General features: G+C 25.2%; 1 protein-coding gene across 2 annotated transcripts in view; it reads left to right on the top strand.

Annotated features, from left to right (window-relative positions):
* Positions 1 to 13,142, top strand: part of LOC117168895 (CD151 antigen-like) — a 1,043,984-nt gene that overhangs the window by 593,054 nt on the left and 437,788 nt on the right. The window contains exon 1 of one of the 2 annotated variants that reach the window (XM_033354819.1): positions 1,402 to 1,516. The exons of the other annotated variant lie outside the window; for it this stretch is intronic. The gene's annotated coding sequence lies outside the window, so the exon portion shown is untranslated. Of the gene's footprint in view, positions 1 to 1,401; positions 1,517 to 13,142 lie in introns of those variants that run through there. 2 annotated transcript variants of the gene reach the window in all.

Here is a 13,142-nt window from a genome sequence, read left to right as displayed (position 1 = left end):
TAAGGTCACAAACTGCACCAATGTTATCGCCAGAGACACTTGATCTTGGACGTCGATTATGACTCACATTTTCCACACTTTCTCGTCCACTCTTAAACTTTTGGGGCCCAATCAAACACTTGAGTTTTAGACAGAGTATCATCCCCATGCTGATCCTTCAATTGAGTCAAAATTTTGCACGGTTTAACGCCTTCTTTAGTTAAAAACTTTATTATAACCCGTTGTGCAACGGACGCTGGAACCTGTTGCTCACTCATAGCTGTACTGACGAATTGACTGAGTCAAACAGCTCACCAAGCGTTTTACCCACTCCTAATACACTACATTACAAGAACCTATACTGTGAGAGTGCTTGCGAATCACTAAGAAAAGTATTTATAAAATTCCGGTTTATATTTGATCCACCCTCGTACATAGGGGTGTAGCAAAATTTGAGGTGAAAATATTCTTAACGCAAAAGTACTTTATAAGTGTCTAAATAGTAATAACTATTCAAACCTTTAAAACTTACTTTTTACGTTTCGAATATTTTATCGAAAAAGTTGCCAGCGTTCCCATGACGTCATGCTAAAATGCTCAGTTTAAACAAGCGAGTTCTTCTCGCTCTTCGGGCCGCTTATTTTAATTGGTCAGCCACTAACGGAGAGGAGAGCGTACAGGGACCGTGGTGGGAGGTATCTAAGCTGGAACCGATTTTATATCAGCCGTCGCAGAACGAAAACAACCACTTATAGCCTTCCGGGTGGGGATCGCACCAATGCTGCTCAGTAGAGAAAAATAGCAGCGCTAGACGCTGATTGGCTTGTTTTTCACGTGGTACTGCGAAGTGGTGGATGTCAAGCGGATATAAATAAGATTATACCCGAGATTCAAACGCAAACGGATATAAGTGAGAATGGATATAAAAGCGGTTCCAGTGTATTTGGAAATTTCGATTTACAAAATTGACGGTTTATTAACATCGCTTTTTTGGGTAATAAAAAATGTTGCATACACGAGTCAATCAAGCCCCTTCAACTAAACCGATTATATAGAAACAAACTCGCCTCTTCTCATTTTTAATGTTATGTAAATGCTCCCGGAAATATTCATATATTCGATCAGAAGAAATCTTTTTCTCAGTGTGGTCGCGTTGCAGGAACCAAGCAATAAGAGGGCTGTTTGAATAGTTGGCAAGGTTAATGCGATTGAATGATTGGCTCGATTAGCAAATTGGTCGTCGGCGTAGGACATTGAATAAATGAGGATATGCCTATGCTGGGAACTTGGTGCTGCAAATTGATAGTTGCTAAAGGGTGATGACGCCAGGTGGGAAGGGGGGAGGGGATATCCATTTCAATATGGTCAGCGAATTGTTCCAACAATTCTGCACACGCGAAACCGCGAACTTCTATTAAGCGATTCTGTTAATCAAAACACTGCTGCTGCACATATCGCTAATGGCTTCGCTCGGATTTTCTCTAAATGGAACAGGAAGTTGGCTCTTTTAGATAAGACCAATAATCATCGTATGTGTGTATGTAATGTAGAAATTTTGAAATAATCATTCCATCGTATATTCGTATCCAATCATCAAAAAGTCATGGCGTCCTAAGTTATTTTCAAATTTTAGGGTGACCTGGTTCAAATTAAAAAAAAAATTAACGTTACTTGATTACGATCTTTGCAGTATCTTGATACTTTAATTTTAGTTACTTTGTCAAGATCTATAGTGAGCCACCTATTTTTCTATTGTTGAGCTTTTTTCGCGGAAATTATTTTATTCGGTTCCCTGGGATAAATAAAATATACGATGTGAGTGATTTCGTAAAATTCGACGTTTTACAAAAGTTATTGTTAATAACATTTTTCTGCATGAATTTAGTCATTATTTATTTGATATCGACTCGTTGGATGTATTTTTATAATTTTTCAAATGGTAATTGTAAACTTGACACTCGTTCAATACAGATTTTTTATTTTTACAAAGCCGTAATTTGTTGGAAATATAAACAGTTTATTTAAACAATTGAAAATAAATGTACGTTCTCTTTCTAATTAGGTATTTTTGGTCTGCGAATATGAATCTTTATTTCATAATGCATCACATAAAAAATAAAAAACATGAAGATTTACATCGAATCATAAGTTATTGCTTTTTTTCGCTCGGCACTCAGCGCGCGTCGCTCCTGTCGCGTGAGGTGTTCGTCGACAAATAAACTTTTTGAATTATTTTTTTTATATTAAAGATGGTAAAATTTCTTATAAAGTCTTCGAGGCATATTTTCAAACAGTTGTTCAATTTTTTTTAATTTAACAATGAAAATTTATTTTTAAAAAATTACGAAGATGCCATTTTGGGAAAATTTATCCAATTTATGTGGAAGTAGATAGAATTAATGAGGAAACTTATCTTGCATAATGTTTAGCCGTATCAGATATTTAAAAACCTCCTTATAATTTTTATAAACAAATTGATCAACAAAAGTTGGATTTTTAGTTAAAATGATATATAGCTACTTCAGCTGTATGTTTTAAATGGAAAACTGAGGAAAAAATTTTTTGATATAACTTCTAAAAAATGAAGAGCATTTGTTAATTATTTAAGCAAATTTTACAAACTAATGTATAAATTCGTCATTTTCAAATAGTGAAAATAGTAAAAGAAATTCGTTTTTTTTTTAAATCAAATTCAGATATTTTAAAAATATCTCTTGATATGATACTTGGTTATTAAAAAAAATTTTAATTTGTTTCAAGAAATTAAATAAACAAATTCATTCTTTTGCCATATTTAAAAAAATGGATTTCGTATTTTTCTAAAAAACAAATTCCTCACATCTTGCTAGTAGTTCTCTATAGTTATTTTACATGAATACTGAACAATTAATAATTGTTGTTAATAAATGTAATTAACAAATACATCATTTGGCCCTGTTTTGGTAGATAAATTTAGTTTCGTTAACACAATCAATTAAATGTGTATATCCAATAGGCCACGGACTTGGCCCCACTGTGCCATGGCACGCGCAAAACGGGCGATGCGCGCTGAGTACCGAGCGAAAAACAGTAATAACTTGCGACTCGATGAAAGTTTTCATGCCTTTCTTTTTTTCATGTAATGCGTTATGAAAACAAGATTGATATTCTATCATCATTAATACAAAATTAGATAGATATATTTGTTTTCATTTGTTTAAATAAATTATCGATATATTTAAAAAATTACGGTTATTGTAAAAATAACCAATCTTTTTTTTCAATAGCAAAAAAATAGAAAATAAGCCAATGAATCTATAGCAAATAAATAATGACCATGTACTTGCAGAAAAATCTTATTAACAATAAATTTTGTAAAACTGAGAATTTCACCAGTTTCACCAAATTTGACTTCTTAATTGAAAAGTAACCTTTTCGTTGAAAAGTCATCTTTTAGGTTTGAAAATGAAACTCTTTTGTCGAAAATTCGACTTTTTAGTTTGAAAATTTAACAATTTATAGGGATTTTTTCTTTTTTGATTCATAATTCGGATTTTTCGTTACAAAATGTATGTCTTTTGGTGAAAATGAGTTTAGTTAAAAAGTCAGTTGTTTTTTTAAAGATTCATGATTATAGTTGAAAATTCATCACTTTGGTTAAAAAGTTAAATATTTTGTTTCAAATTCATGTTTTTTTTGGGGGGAAAAATTCGAATTTTTTGTTTGAAAATTCGTCTTTTTGGTTTGGACATATAAGAAAGTTTAACTATTTGATGGAAAATTACCTTTTTTGTTGAAAAGTCATATTTTAATTTTGAAAATGAAACTGTTTTGAAAAAAATTGGTCTTTTAGTTTGATGATTCAACAAAATTTTTTAAAACAATTTTTCTCGTTCAAAAACTCGGGGTCTTCGATTCAAAATATATGTCTTTTGCTAAAAAAATCTCTTGTTTTGCTATTGAAAATTCAAATATTTTGGTGGAAAGTTAAAATAGTTGGTTCAAAAATTACGAAAATTTTTGTTGAATATTCAATGCTCTTATTAAAATGAATTGTTTTTTTTTTAAACATTAATTTCTTTTTGTAAAAACTACTTTGTTCAAAAGTCTGTTGTTTGTTTGAAGATTCATAATTTTATTTGAAAATTTTACAGTTTGGTTGAAAACTGAAATTTTTTTTCAAATTTTTTTTTTAACAATTTATTGATTGAAAGTTTGTCTTTTTTTGCTGAATTCAACTGGGTTTGATTTTAATTTTTAAAATATTTGATAGAAAAATAATATCAACTATTATATTTGTCTTTTCCTCGTTGCAAATAATTTTTTTTTAACTCAAAATTTAAATATTCATGTTGAAAATCCATCCTCATTTTCGACAATTCATCTTTTTAGTAGAAAATCAAACTATTCTTTGTTGAAAGTTTTTCTTTAGACAATACAACAGTTTTGTTAGAAAATCATTTTTTTTCAAAATTCAACTATTTTGATGAATAATTAAATAGTAAAGTCAAGTTAGTAAAGTCGTCTATTTTTTTTAATTTAACAATTTTATTGAAAATTCACAAGCCAGAACCCCTGAATGCGTCTCAGAAATATTTCTAGTTGTTGTTTCTTTTTTTAAACAATTACATTGTTATTACACATTGGATTTTTTAGTCAAGCATTTAACTATTTGGTTGAATATTCGTCTTTAAAGGTTTAATTTAACAGGTTTTGATTTGAAATAAAAATATTTTTCTTTAAAATAGCATAGGGTTTGAATTTTAGCTATTCTGTCGAAAATTCATCTTTTTATGTTAAAAATCCTACAATATGGTAGATAATAAGAATATTTAGGTAATATTTAATTTTTTCTCAAAAAATTTTATTTTTGGTTAACAATTTAACTGTTCGTATAGAAGTTAGTTTTTATTGTTATTTAAAGAATGATTTTTCCATCTGAAATTGACGCTATTCCATTTTTTATTCAAAATTTGTCTTCAGAAGTAGAAAATTTTTCTTTTCTGGTATACAAATCAACTAATGTCATCTCTTCGAGCTGAAGAATAATCTTTTTTGTTAAAAATTCATAATTTTGTTAAGAATTCCAAAATTTGGTTAAAAATTCCTCTTTTTCAGTTGAATTCAACTACTCAAGAAATTGTTCATTTTTCAGAAATTAGTATTTTAAACTAAATATTTAATTTTTTCATTTTTTGTTAAAAAATTATATCTTTTTAAATTTTTTAAAATTATTTTTTATTTTTATTAAAATTCGTATTTTTGGTTCAATTACACTATTTTCAATCCAAAATTAAAATCTAATTTTTTTGATCTATTAATTAATACAAGTTTTGTTTTAAATTAATTTCTTTGGTTAAAACTTTCACTGTTTATTTGTAAATTGCCATTTCTGTTGAAAATTTATATTTTCTGCAGAAAATTAAGCTGCTTCGGTAAAATAAATAAACTTTCAATCAAAATTATACTATATCTTTAAAATTCATCTACTCTGTTGAAAACTAATTTTTCTCAAGTAAAAATTAATTTTTTATCTGAAAATGTAGCTATTCCATTTTTGGTTGGAAATTTCTCATTTATAAGTTAGAGATTCAATTATTTAGAAGGAAATCGATGTATTTTATTTAGAAGGTGTCTATGTGGGTATAAGATGAATATTTCATAAAAATCATCAATTTGGTTAATGATTCATATATGTTCTTGAAAATTCGAATTTTATCTTTGTACGTTAACCATTCAGTTGTTATCTAAAAAGTATAAATAATTTTTTGAAATTTTAATTATTTCATTAAAAAATCAACTGCATTGTTAAATTCATCTTTTTTATTTGAAAATTTATTTTATGGTAGAAAAGTGATCTTTTTTCTTTGAAAATTCACCCCTTTTAGCTAAAAACAAACTTTGTTGGCAAAAATTCCGTAATACTGCTCTTTAAGGATATGTGATTATTTGTTAGATGAGTAATTACATGCTTTTATATTTCGCGGATTTATAATTTAAAAAATAAATACACTGTGCTTTGGGGAAAAGTTTTAAAATGTATAAAGGTATATCTGTCTGGCCAACCTCATCTTTATTTGGTTTAAACAGTGCAATTTTTTTCATTTTTGACTTGAAATGTAACTGACAACAGGGCTTTAGTGCCCTGGCTAAAATCGAACGAATAAAATTGCATTATTTGATCAATATAAAAACTCAAGATAGGCCTGAAGTTCAAGTATATTTTACAAGACGAATAAATTTTACTGCTTTTTGAGATATTAATTTCGACTAACGCCATTCGAGAGGTGTAAGGAAAAAGCCAAAAATTAATGATCCATTATTAAAAAAGTGTCCGATTCGACAAAACGTGCCCCTCCAATCGTGTCAATGGACTTAAAAGGTCCATTTGCGAATCGAATTAATGAAATCGGACACTTCTAAATATCACATTATTAAAGACATTTTTGAGAGGAAAGATAATAAAAAATAAATTTTTAAATCGTATGTCCGGAAGTGCGTCGCATCTGACCAAACGTGCAAACGTTTGTTTTTTTTTAATATTTATTTTTTTAAACCTTTTTTTGCATAGTAATGTAGGAGAAGGTTAAAAAACACCTTCTCGTGTTTGGTCACGTGACAGACTATCACATGTCCTTAATGTATGGATACGGCTTTAAAGTTTTTTTTGATTCGAGAAGTGCCTTTCTTTTGTATTATTTTAAATAATAGATACTATGAGATAAGAAAAAATGGTATAATAATAATTAGAGATATTAATTAAAAATCTAGCGTTTTTAGTTTCATAAAATAATTTCTTTTTCCACCAATTTTCATAAAATTTTTCCTTTGTCTTCTGAAAGGTCAGAAAAGTCCTATGAGTACGTGATTCACAGTGACGCGTCCCATTATATTTTCAAGCAAGTAGGTGGCATATGAGACAGGTATCACGTGGGAGGCGCAGTACGTGTTGCACAAGAGTAGCTCATTTGGAAGATGGCTTTTTTATTGATATAAAGCACAAGGCTTGTATGAAACTTGCCAGCGAATGTAACAAATTGAAGGAAAACAGTGCCAACAAAACCTAGGTAGAAATATTACATTTATTCTCTGCAGCTTCAAAATTAACTTAACAACAATTCCAAGGAGCTCCCATTATAAGGGCTAATATTAAACACGAATTTTGACATTTCTTTACTTTCCGTAACTCTTCCCTGAACAATTCTTTTATTTTCCTGACCGTTCAAAATTTTTCTTATAGAAAGAAAAACAACCATAGACCTAGGAGATCAATATTTGTATTGCAAAAGAACAAGGTTTGTTTCTAATTTTATCTTACGGCCATTTGACGAGTAGGTCACGTGAGCAGATTACTACCTTACCGCACTTTTTATTTCCCAACTCATTTAAACTCGAAGCTCTACATTGAGTTGAATATTTGGTATAATAAATAAAAACCGCTAAGAAAGGTGGGCCTGGTCCTAATTATTATTAATTATTAAAAAATAACACAAAAATTATTTATAAAATAACTTTTTTCATAATTATTAAAGTTCAGGACCAGACCCACTTTTCTTAGCGCTTCTTATTTATTATATCAAATATTCAACTCAATGTGGAGCTTTGAGTGCAAATGAGTTGGGAAATAAAAAAAGTGTCGACAATGTAGGAATCTGATCACGTGACCCACTTATCACATGGCCTTAAAGACTTTTTTAGATGTATGGCATTTTCCAGAAAAAATATGTATTTTTAAGGAGATAGTTTATTTTTTTAATACAAAGATTAATTTTGAACCCAGAAGATTAATTTTTAAAAAAATATATAATTTTCAAGATAATGATAAAGTTTTCAACCCAAGAGATAATTCATTACGAACAAAAAATTAATTTAAAAAAAAGAGTATTATTTGATATTTTTATCAGAAAGGGTTTTAATTTTTTGTCATAAAAAGTTCAATTTAACCATATAATACAAATATTTAAATCCTTAAACAAAAAAGATTGATTTATACATAAACCAAAAAAAAAAATTATTTTGCAACAAAAGAGTTGAATTTTTAACCAAGAAAGATTTGTCATTCAATACAGAAAATTTTTTTTCGGAATGTCATAAAAAAAGACGAATATTCTATAAAAGTGAATTCTTAAAACAAAAATATAAATTTGTAAAAAAAAGTTCAATTTCAAAAAATTTTTTAAATTTTAAAGAAAAAAAACTAATTTCCTACTAAAATGTTCAATTTTGAACTGAAAAAGATAAATTTTTAATAAAATAATTTAAAAGAAAACAACCAGTGAAATTAAGCTTTATCAAAAGACGATTTTAGTATTATATAGTGCAATTTTAAACTTATTAAGATCAATTATTTACAAAATATGGTTTGGTTACATTTTTATTTAAAAAAATGTAATTTGCAGTAAAACAAAAAAATTTAAACCAAAAAGATAGATTCCCAGCCAGGAAGATAAATTTTTCAGGAAAATTATTAATTTTTAACAAAAAAAATGGATTTCAAACAAACCAGCGAAATTGTTAACTTGAGTATCCCTACAAATTTTTGAAATCCTGAAAAATTTGAAGAATTTTCCTAAAGTTTACAATAATCTTTTTACACTCATTTTGTAATCTTTAGAACTTACAACTATTCTTTAAAAAAAAATCTATGCCGTTTAAAAATGTTCCAAGAAATATTTTTAAGAATCTTATCACACTATCTTTCAAAATTCTTAAAAAGCTTTCAAATTTTTTTTTGAATTCTTCAGAATAAGTTTTTCCCGCGAAAAAAATGTGCTAATAGTATTTTATGTTGAAAATATAAAATCAGGTACACGATAAAAAAATTGATTTTATATTCGTAAAAGAAGGAAAATTGTTTTTTTTTTATTAATCTCTCTTGAATTATTTATTGTAGTTAACATTTTATAAATAGTTATAGGTTTGAAAATCGTTTGAAATTTAAAAAATAAGCAAACAAATACTTTAAAACCGTGAAACTTCACAAAAACGATTGAAATATTATTTTCTTATTTTGAAAATTCCAGACTGTTATTAATTTAATAAATTTGAACAATTAAAAATACTATTAGAGATAAACGATTTTTTATGAGAAAGCGGTTCATTTCATAATAAAAAAAACTTTTGTGATTTGATTTTCTACTTGATTTTCTATTTGATTTTCTACGCGCGCACTCACTTTTATACTAATTTTGATCATTTACTCAATTTTGTAATAACTTTTTTTTTTTTAAACACTTATATTCTATTTCACATATTACGTAACGTTATTTTAAACCCTTTTACTTTCCCACACCCTAACTGCAGTTACGTAAAAATTTTTTTGTATTAGTTTAAGAAAAACTTAATAGACGTTTTGTAAATAAAAATATATTTTTAGCATAAAGTGCGGTATAGAAATACATTAAATAATATTTTGACGTAACGCAACAATGCTTTTTTGATATTTTTTTAGTTACACACATTTTCAAATTATTTACAAGGAAACAAGAATTTTTTTAGAATTATATAAATTTTATCATTTTCATGAGACAATTAGGAAAGATTTTTTAATATTTCAGATATGCCAAAAAAAGAATGCAGAAGATTTAAAAAATATATATTTTATTTTACAGGATTTTACAAATTATTAGAAAAATTTTAGCTTTTAAAAGGATATTTAGGGATTTTCTAGCTTCAGAGAAAATGATAAATATTCCATAAGTCTTCGGAAATGCTTCCAAGGTTTAAAATATTTTTAATCTATGAAAAGCCTCTTGAATTCTTAAAAATATTTTTGAATAAATACAATTTTTCTTGAAATTTCGAAAAATCATTTAATTTTAATTAAGGGCATGTGATACTTTACCATATAGGTTTTCAGTTTTCCACACATTTTGTTCACAATTTTTAATTTGGAAGAAAACAATAATGTCCAGATGTTTGCGTTTTCAACGTCTGGCTTTCTTTTTGTTTAAAAACTATCACATAAATCAGAATTTTTTAAAATCTTCTGCAGTTTAAAAATCTTCTGTATTCCCCGTTAATATTCGCTATATTTATAGAATATTATGCCTCATTTCATTTTTTATTTTTTAATGTTTCCAAATTGAAAAAGTTGGCTTTAAAATCTTCTACTCTTTTTCGAAATTTAAGGAAATATTTGATGTTTCAAAATCTTTTTGAATTTTCTCCTAAAGCTCATTTTTCAAATTAAAAAATCAAAAGAAATAGTTTTGGGAACCTTAAGAATTCATGTCATTATTCTGAACTCTTTAAAAAGTCCTAAAATATCTTATAAATTTTCATTGTTTTTTAGTCGTTTCAAAACTTCTACATATCTCTTGAATTTACTATAATTTGTTCTAAAATTATATATTATGGCACGATGTTGCTTTAAAAACTTTTAAATTTTATGAAATATTTTGAAACTTTTTGTAATCTTTTGTAATAACCTCTTAGAACTCATTATTAAAAAATCGTTTGAAATTTTCCCATGAATCTAAACTATATATTTTTCCCTTTCTTGACGTCCGAGAAAATTAAGTTTACCTAAATTTAAATCAAATCCTGGAAAATAGAAATAATTATCTTAAAATCTTCCATATTTTTTTTTTTTGAAGCAATTTTGAAATCTTTTAAATTTAAAATTATTATTTCAAAAAGAAATATTAATTGTTTGAAATTTTTCCATAACTGTTTGAAAAAAATTAATCTCAAAATCTTTAGAAATTATTAAGACGCTTCTATTGTTATAATTATTAATATAATTTTTTCAATAATTTTATTTTACTTATCTGTTTGAAAATTAAAAAAAAAGATTACCCAGATGTAAAAAAAGAAAACTTTTTATCGTCTTAAAAACTCTGGCATTTTAATATTGTGAAAAAATGTTAAGAAAAAATTATTGCACTACATAAAATACTTAATTTAAAAAAATGTTATTATTGAATCTTTATCTAGTTTGATGTTGTGAAAAAATTATTCATCTAACAATTAATTGATTTTTTCATAAATTATAACATAAAAAGCATTGAACAATCTTTTTCAGTTAAACATAAAAATAATTTGTACTCTACATTTTCTTTTAATATCAGATTCATTTTTGCAAATTTGTTTAATTGGTAACTCTTGATACTAATTTCAGAAAAAAATCAAACGTATTTTCATATGATTTGAAAAATCGAATGTAAAGACATATTTCAATACATTAGAATGATTTGAAAAATTCTCTAATTGAAATAATGTAATTGAAAATATAAATTAACTTTTAATATTCAAATCATATTCAATATTCCATTATTGACCATTTTACAAAAGAAAGACCTGTAGAATATAATTCTGTCATAAAATATTCAAATAACGTTAACTTTATATATTTTTTTAAATTAGAACTTTTATTTTATAAAAATTTAATTTAATTTTAAACTTTTAAACTAATTCCAGAAGATGTCACTTTTAATATAATCCGTTGATAATTAATTAATTAGTTCACAAAATAAAAAACATGAAACAATTATTTTAATCGAAACATTCAAATAATTTTTACATTATGTGTATATTCTGCTTTAGAATTTTAAACAGCATTTCTATACGTCTAATTTATTAATAAGTTTTATCACTAATTAAAACTAATATGAAGTAAGTGTGAAGAAAATTATCAGCTAATAATGAATTAAATGGCTCACAACATAAAAAGTCTCAAATAATTTGTTTCAGTGATTTTAAATTTTATTTACAAAAATTTCATTTTTAGTGACTTAATATTAATTTGAGGACAAAAATTAAAACATTTTTACATATACTTTTGAAAATTGAATGAAAATATTAATCTCAGAACTCCAGCATAATTCCGAAAAATTACTTAATTGAAATAGATGTACTTTAAAAATGAATTGATTTTATTTATGCAAATCATATTCAATGTTCCATTATATAACCTACAAGTTAATAATTAATTTATTTTTCACTTATGTTACTTAAATTTGAGGTAATAAATTTTAATCTTTATTCAATCAAATGTTATAAAAAAAATATTCAGCTTATATCAATTAGTCATTTTACAAAATAACAAGCATCAAACTCTAATTCTCACTAAAACATTTAAATAATTTTTAGTGATTACATTTTTTTAAATTTAAACTTTTATTTCTAAAATTTTTCTTTACTAACAAACTTGTAAATTAATTCCAGAAAATGTGAGTTTTGGTAAAATCAGTTGATAATGAATTAATCATTTCATAACATAAAATTCATTACACAATTATTTTCATGAAAACATTCAAATTATGTTTCCATTATATTTTCATTCAAATTTGAAACATCATTTCTCCACATTTAATTAATTAATAAGCTTTATAACTAAGTTAAAAAAATTTTAAATATGTGTATATATAATTTAGAAAATTGAATTGAAATACTCATTTCACAATATCGGAAGCACCATAAAAAATTATATAATTGTAATGCAAGTATTTAAAAGAAAAAAATAAACTTTTATTACGAAAGTAAAAGATAATATTTAATTACATAATCTGGAGGAAATGACATATTTATATTACTTAAAATTAAACAATTTAAATCCAATCTTTATGTACTTTGACATTTTATTATTAAATTTTAATTTATATATTATAATATTATTAAACCTAATGATTTCAAAATATATCTATCAATTTAATAACCATTTATATTATTTAACAAAATTATATTTTAAGATAAAGTTTTAAAAATTATTTCTGCAACATTGAATAAATCAATTTAAAATTTATTGAAATTATATTTAATGTTAAATTTGCAAATAATTTTAAAATATGAAATATGAATATAATAATATTATAAAAATTATAAGCATGTACAACATAATATTATTAAGCTTTATAATTTTCAAATATATAAATCATAAAAATATTATTATTATAACTAAAACGTGACAAGAAAAATTTTGTCAATGACTCAATTATGTAAGATTTAGAATTAATACAGCTCCAATATTAAATAGTTAAGAAATTTTTATTAGATAATGTTAAAATAAAAGTGAGTCGTCATTTAACTTTAATCTAAAGATAACAAGTTTTCTAAAATCAAATCATTAACATATTTAAAACATCAATATAATAAACTTATTTAATTGTAATTTAGCTTATAATAACTTCATGTTTTCATAAAAATGTTCATTATAATTTAATGACTCACTTATGTACAATTTA

The sequence above is a fragment of the Belonocnema kinseyi genome, chromosome 3 (assembly GCF_010883055.1).
Source record: "Belonocnema kinseyi isolate 2016_QV_RU_SX_M_011 chromosome 3, B_treatae_v1, whole genome shotgun sequence".
Classification (NCBI taxonomy): domain Eukaryota; kingdom Metazoa; phylum Arthropoda; class Insecta; order Hymenoptera; family Cynipidae; genus Belonocnema; species Belonocnema kinseyi.
Note: the sequence above shows the minus strand (reverse complement) of the source record. Positions and strands in the feature narration are given on the sequence as shown.